Here is a 7,647-nt window from a genome sequence, read left to right on the forward strand (position 1 = left end):
TTGTCTTTATTTTTCTACAATATAAAAATTCTTTATATTCAAATTTATTAATTGATTATATTCGCTACATTTTCCTTACAATGTCTTAATTCAGTGAAAAAAAATTATTCATTATCAATAAATTAATTAAGAGAAATATTTTCATTATTAGTTATATTGTCTTTATTTTTCTCAAATGTAAAAATTTTTACATTCAAATTCATCAATTGATTATATTCACTACATTGTCTATTATCTTTTTTGTGCACTATTTTTCTAATTAAATATCAAAGTTATAATACAAAATAATGCTATATATTTATTTACCAAGTATTTTATTAATACCATGAAAAAATTAAAAAAAAATATAATTAATAAAGCCAACCATATTAACTACTTGAGAGATTTTGTGACAAAGAGAGTATTCAAATCACACAACAAATTGAAGTGAGAACTACCTTGCAATGTCCTTGTTTGACATTCAGTAGTTAGCGGATTTGACCAACGAATTTATTTAATTATTAACATTGGGTACCGTCAAATTATTAAATCAAATGAATGGTTCAAATTGTTCAGGTTTTAATTTTTTTTAATGTTTTTCTAATTTATCCTTTATTATATGATTGTCCATTTAACTTTTCCATTAAATACCGTTAATTCACCGTTAGTCTAATTCTAATATTAACGTCTAATATAGAATTATAATTACACCATTAATCTAATTCTAATATTAAAGTCTTAATAGAACTTAACCACAAATCCTAATGTCGAAATCTCCTCAAACAATATAAGTATATATTTAATATTTTATGCCCTAATTTTTATTTGTTCTCCCTTATGTCCCGTATTTGGTTTCAACCATACCTATACAATTATTTTATTGACAATTATAATCAATCTTGACTATATTATCTTGCATTTGTAAACTTAGAATTACCTATTTAACCCGCACGGACTTAGCTCAATGGTTTAGTGGGCAGTATTTGGGAGAAGAGACCAAGGTTTGAACCTCGGCGGCGGCAGTGCGGGAATTATGTCCAAAGTGGGTAGATTCCTTGTTCGCACCGGCATTTGGTCCTGTCTGCTGAACCATTGAGTCACCGTGATTTACAACTTCCCACAATGCTCTGTCGGGTCGGAGTGTGGGGGGCCCTTGGGGTTGGGGACTCAACCTTTGCGGTAATTCTATTTAAATACGCAAATTCAACCTTCAATTATCTATGCATGAACAATTTCAATATAATCTTGCCTTAATATACTTTAAAGTACTTATTTAAAAAAAAACATTGGACATTATTCCAATCGCGCAATGCGCGTAAAAAACTAATAACCTCTATATATATATATATATATATATATATATATATATATATATATATGTATGTATGTATGTATATGTTTTAGAGAGAATGTAATTCCTTCAACATCCTTATGTATTGTGAGATTCTCTTACCTTTTTACTTAATTTGCCCTTTGATTTTTATCTTCTCCACACAACATTCTCCATAATAATAATATTGATAATAAATTATATTAAATAAATAAATAAATAGCAAAAATGGAGAGCGGTAACTAGTTGATGACTATCCTAATGTGCCTAGCCAGCACATGAAGAGAATGCACCAAGCAAGTGTTGGAAATGTGTGTATCTCTTTTGAATAATACTACACATACTACCGCATGAAAATTACTACATGTATTTCCATTTTTTACTCCTAACTTTTACTCCACACTTAAAATATTGATGTAGACACTTTTACAGGGACTCACGTGAAGAAAATAACCTATCATAGCCCGCCACATCAGGGAGTAAGATTTGAGAGTACATGTAGTAGAAGAGTTGTTATGCTGTGCAACCGTGTGCACGATGCATGGTATACACGGGCCTAGATTCATAATTTCTATACTGTAGATTCATAATTTCTATACTGTAGATTCATAAAATCTATACTGTAGATTCATAATTTCTAAACTGTAGATTCATAATTTAAATACAGTAGATTCATAATTTCTATACAGTAGATTCATAATTTCTATACTGCAGATTCATAATATATGTACTGTAGATTCATAATTTCTGTACTGTAGATTCATAATTTATAAAATGTATAGTTATCAAATTATGAACATATAATTATGTGATTTGTGAATACAGAGTTCAACAATTGGGAGTATGAACATCGAAAATTATGAACATATAGCTCTATAATTATGAACATATATTTATAAAATTTTGAATCTACAGTATAGAAATTATGAATCTATAGTATAGAAATTATGAATCTAAATCCGTGTGCACCATGCATGGTGCACACGATTTCACAGCATAATTTGCCGTAGTAGAACCCCTCCCGCATTATACTCCATTTTCTACTCCTTGCTTATATGTTACATGTCACCCTTTGATTCATTCAAAAAGTTATGGGTCATAATTTTTATTACTTTTCTTTTTCATCATTCTCCAATAAAATCAAGACACATGGTAGGAGTTTTAGTCTCTTGAGTCAATTTAACATTTTCCTTTATTATTATTATTTTCTTTTTTCGGACAAAAATTCAAACCTTGTAGATAAATCTAAACGTTACCTAATGATTTCCAATTTAACTACAATTTATTACACAATGTGGCTGTAGTTTAGTGGTAAGAATTCCACGTTGTGGCCGTGGAGACCTGGGCTCGAATCCCAGCAGCCACAAATGACATCTTTTTCTTGCTGTGTTATAACTATACGTCTATGCCTCAGCCCTCATGTTTTCCAACGCTGCATGGAAATTGAAGCACGTGTCTGTGGGATACGAATACACCGCATGCACACCGTGGCGTCACTTCTTCTAATTCCTCGGCGGTTAATTGGATGATGTCTCCCTCCATATCCATTCCACAAGCTCTGGAGAAACACCATGCAATAACCTGTTTGTGATTGGAAGTTACTCTACTAACTTCTAATGTCTTTAATTGAGTGTGTTGAAGATTAATTTTTTTTTTTTTTTTTTTTTTTTTTACTCCGTTTGACTTTAAACGAATGTATTGGATTCAAATATAATGAACTTTGATTTTAATTGAATATTTAGGTTTCAAATATATTTAATTTTGACTTGATTCAATGTTTATACTTCAAATAGATTGGACTTTGTTTTTTAATTTTTTTATAGACTTTAGTTGAGTGTTTAGATTTCAAATAGATTGAATTCTGACTTGATTAACTTTAATTTAGTGTTTAGACTTAAAATACACATATAGAGTTGTGTTCAAATGAGAACCATGCTTAACATCAAACCGTGAGAACTGCATGAGTACACACAATCTATCTATATATATATATATATATATATATATATATATATATATATATATATATATATAAACAAATAAGTGTCAATACAAGTTATGTCCTTGATTTTTGTCCCTTTTTTATATGCTAATAAATGTACACATTGTGCTTTAATTATTGTACATTCATTTGCATTGGACAAAATCACCCTTACACCGTTATAACACCGTTAGTTTTTAATATATCTACCAATCTTACCATACACCTACATCTATCATATCTTTTTCCTATTTTTAATTATCATTTTATTAAAATGATCATATAACAATTAATTTAATTATAAATTATATTTTAATTAAATATTTATATGAATGTAAAATTTTATATATATATATATATATATATATATATATATATATATATATATATATATATTATTTGTGTATCCATATCAATATATCATATATGTGAGTGTTAGCTTAGTATTATTTGTAAATTATTATTATATAAAAGTATAATTTTTTTTTTTTTTGTTTTGATCAATAGATTATTCAAATATATGATAATTCAAAAGTATCATCAGTTTAAAAAATTGCAAAACATAATTTTAACTAATTTTTTAAATTTTGTTACTTACAAATATTTTAATATTGGGCATAAATTTTCGCGCATCGCGCGTACAAAATCTAGTATATATATATATATATATATATATATATATATATATATATATATATATATATATATATATATATATATATATATATATATATATATATATATATATATATATATATATAGAGAGAGAGAGAGAGAGAGAGAGAGAGACGGATTATATCATATTTTTTTTAAATGTGGTGATATTTTCATAATTATTGTCAACTTCAATTTACAAACTTGAACACTTAATATGCATGCACTATGCAATAACTAAATATGCAACCCTGGAGGCCTGGATAAATTTTAAAAAGTCAATGAAAAAGTTAAATTTTAAATCTAAACTGTAAATGCTAGAACTAAGCAGTAAAAAGTGAATCACAAAACAAAAAAAAAAAAAAAAAAAAAATTCAGTCATAAACTCTAAAATCGAAATCATAAGTCAATGGACTTTCGCAATTTTTGCAAGTGCAATCTTTTAGTTCTAAATATGCAAACCTAAAAAATTCTAAAAAGTGCTTATTTTAGTGTTTAAATTTGTATAGTAAAATTGGTGATAATTACGAAAATGCCACCACATTTTTTTTTTAAAGTGCATCACTTCTAGTTTAAGGTGCATTAGTTGTGATATATTAAGAATATTTGAATCGATATATAATTATTTAAATTAGAACATCAAATATTATATAGTGCAATTAAAGATATGGTTTGAATCATTTATGTATTTTGATATTATCATTCCTTGAATTTGTTCAAATAATTGCTCAAATTAATAGCTAATGTCTAGATGTACGCATGCGGTGCTAAAACTTTGAAGATTTTATTTATCATTGTTTAATATTTTCATAAATTAGGCAAATGTGCTGCTCGTTCTCTAACAACTCAGTTATAGGAATGATTTGCTACCCTAATTCATTTGTATGGAAGATATATTTTTTGTCTAGGTATATAACAATTTTTCCATTTAAAAAAAAATATAATATTACCGATTATATTTACACATTATTGAAACCTCTTTGTAGACGACATTGGTACTGGCAACACAATCTTGTCCATCCTCGTTTAGAGCTAACACCTTCAGTCCATCAGGACGGGTTACTCGGGTGAAAATATATAATGGTAGAATATCACACAATTAGTGATCCTTTTATATTTTCAGTCAATTAGTAATATCAGATTCATTTTCAGCCAATTTTTTTCCAGTCAATTAGTTAATTAGAATATCAAATGTAGTGATATTTTTACCTAATTTTTATTCCATTTTAACTGATAATATATATATTATTATTGAAATATTTCCGTTACATTTTTAATTTACCTTTACTATTGTTTAAAATATGCAATTACTATTGATGATGTAGAATATTATTATTGAAATATTTTCGTCCAATTTTTAATTTTTGTTCTATTTTTAATTAAAATGCAATGATCTCACCATTTTTTTTATTTTAGTCAATTATGGATCATTTTTTATTTGCAGTCAATTATTAATATTCACTTCCTTTTATATTTTTAGTCAATTAGTAATTTTAAATTCAATGCGCTTCACCTGGTATCTTGTCCCATCTCAGTATAATATGAATATTATTGGGTGTAAATGAGTTTTTCGCACCAAAAGGAAAGTTGAGGGACAATCGATCGATACATAGCAAGATTGGTAGCAAAAGGATTTAATTAGGTACCCGGTCAAGATTTTTTTGACACCTTCAGCCCAGTGGTCAAACCGACTACTATCAGGGTACTTCTATCTTTGGATATATCCTCTGGTTGGGTTATCAAACAGCTTAATGTGCATAATGCTTTCTTGAATGGGTCTTTATCTGATACTGTCTATATGAAGCAACCACTGGGATACATTGATAAACAATTTCTCAATCATGTTTGTCTGTTGAAACGTTCCCTATATGGATTAAAATAAACCCTCAGAGCTTGGTTTAATCTCTTACATACCTTCTTGATGGCAGCAGGTTTTAAAGCTTCAAAAACATATGTATCTTTGTTTTACTACTCACAGGGTTCATGTTTCATTTATGTTCTTGTTTATGTTGATAACATTCTTGTAATGGGCAATGATCAAGGTCTTATCAGCTACCTTCTAACTGCTCTATCATCTGCATTCAAGATTAGGGATTTTGGTGAACCTGGTTTCTTCCTAGGGATTGAAACAATCAAGTGTAATGATGAAATTTTGCTCTCTCAACAAAGATACATGACATATATCTTAAAGCGTGCTGCCATGACAGACTATAAATCTCTAGCCACTCCTATGCCTGCTTCTAAACCCACTGTCTCTAATGCTGATTTATATGACGATGCCACACACTATAGAAGTCTGGCAGGTGCTTTACAATATCTTACAGTTACCCGCTCAGACTTGTCCTTTTGTAGTAAATCAGTTGTGTCAGCACATGTATGCGCCTACAGTCTCGCATTGGGAGCAATTAGAGCGTGTTCTAAGGTATGTAAAGGGAACTATCACTTCTGGTTTGCGAATTTTGACGATCAGTATCCAGAGAATTACATGCTTTCTCAGATTCTGATTGGGCTGGCTGTCCTAATCAAGATCGTAAATCAACCAGTGAGTATACAGTTTTTCTTGGTTCTAATCTTATATCGTGGGTATGCAAGAAGCAACAGACTGTTGCTAGATCATCTACTGAAGCCAAGTATAAAGCTTTAGCAGATGTCTGTGACGAGGTAATCTGGACTCTCTCGCTTCTACGAGAAATTGGCATAACCGATGTGCTCGCTCCCAAGCTTTGGTGTGATAATCTTGGAGCTACATATATGTGTGCAAACCCTATTTTTCATGCTAGAACCAACCATATAGAAATGGACTACCATTTTGTTAGAGACAGAGTTGCGAATGGTGATATACAGGTTAACTTTATTTCAAACAAGGATCAGTTGGCAAATATCTTTACAAAGGCTCTACCCGGTCCTGGGTTCTCGTTTCTTAAGGACAAGCTACAAGTCACCAATGTACCTTGTGCTTGAGGGGGAGTATTAGGACTCTATGTATTTGAGTTTGATTATGATTCCCTATCTCAGTCTCTCTGAGATTTCCTTCTTATATATACCTGTAATATGTACATTGTATCACACCATTCAATACACAACTCTATTAGCTCTCATCAATGTGAAGTAAAAATATCCATCACTGCGCTTTGCAATGGAGAAAAATGTTAGCACTGAAGAAAAATGTTGCCTTTTTTACTTGGGACTAAGGTTATTTTGAAAACATTTGTTTCAATTCTTCACAAATTGCATCCACTCTCATCATATGTTCATGATTTTTCCTAGCTAACTAATTCTATACACGCGTCAAAATCTCCATCGGTCTGGGATTTCTTGAACTATCATAAGTGGATGTTGAATTAGAAGAACTACAAGTTGATGTCCCAACATTATGCAATGAATCACTTTGCTTTTCCACGAATGTGATGAAAGCTTGAACAACTTATTCTCTAGACAGGAAAGATTTATACAAATTGTCGCTAAATCCGTGGACCTGTGCTTTTGCATTTTCCTAATTATCATACACTCCCAGGCGACGTCGAAGATATGTTCAGATACGAAAAGAAGACACATATCATACTAATAATTTCTCAGAATCCTTACTAAAATCTAACCCAATAGATTTGAAGATATGAAATGATCAGGATAAATTTACTTTTTGTATCAACTGATATGAATATACAAAATAACTACTGCTACAACCTATTTATAGAGAATGCAT

General features: G+C 29.7%; 1 non-coding gene across 1 annotated transcript; it reads left to right on the forward strand.

The window, feature by feature from the left end:
- Positions 1-2,603: 2,603 nt before the first annotated feature.
- On the forward strand, positions 2,604-2,675 carry TRNAH-GUG. Its single transcript has one exon. It is a non-coding gene; the product is annotated as a tRNA-His (tRNA).
- The last annotated feature ends 4,972 nt before the right edge of the window (positions 2,676-7,647 follow it).

The sequence above is a fragment of the Ipomoea nil genome, unplaced genomic scaffold (assembly GCF_001879475.1).
Source record: "Ipomoea nil cultivar Tokyo-kokei standard unplaced genomic scaffold, Asagao_1.1 scaffold1317, whole genome shotgun sequence".
In the NCBI taxonomy this organism is placed as follows: domain Eukaryota; kingdom Viridiplantae; phylum Streptophyta; class Magnoliopsida; order Solanales; family Convolvulaceae; genus Ipomoea; species Ipomoea nil.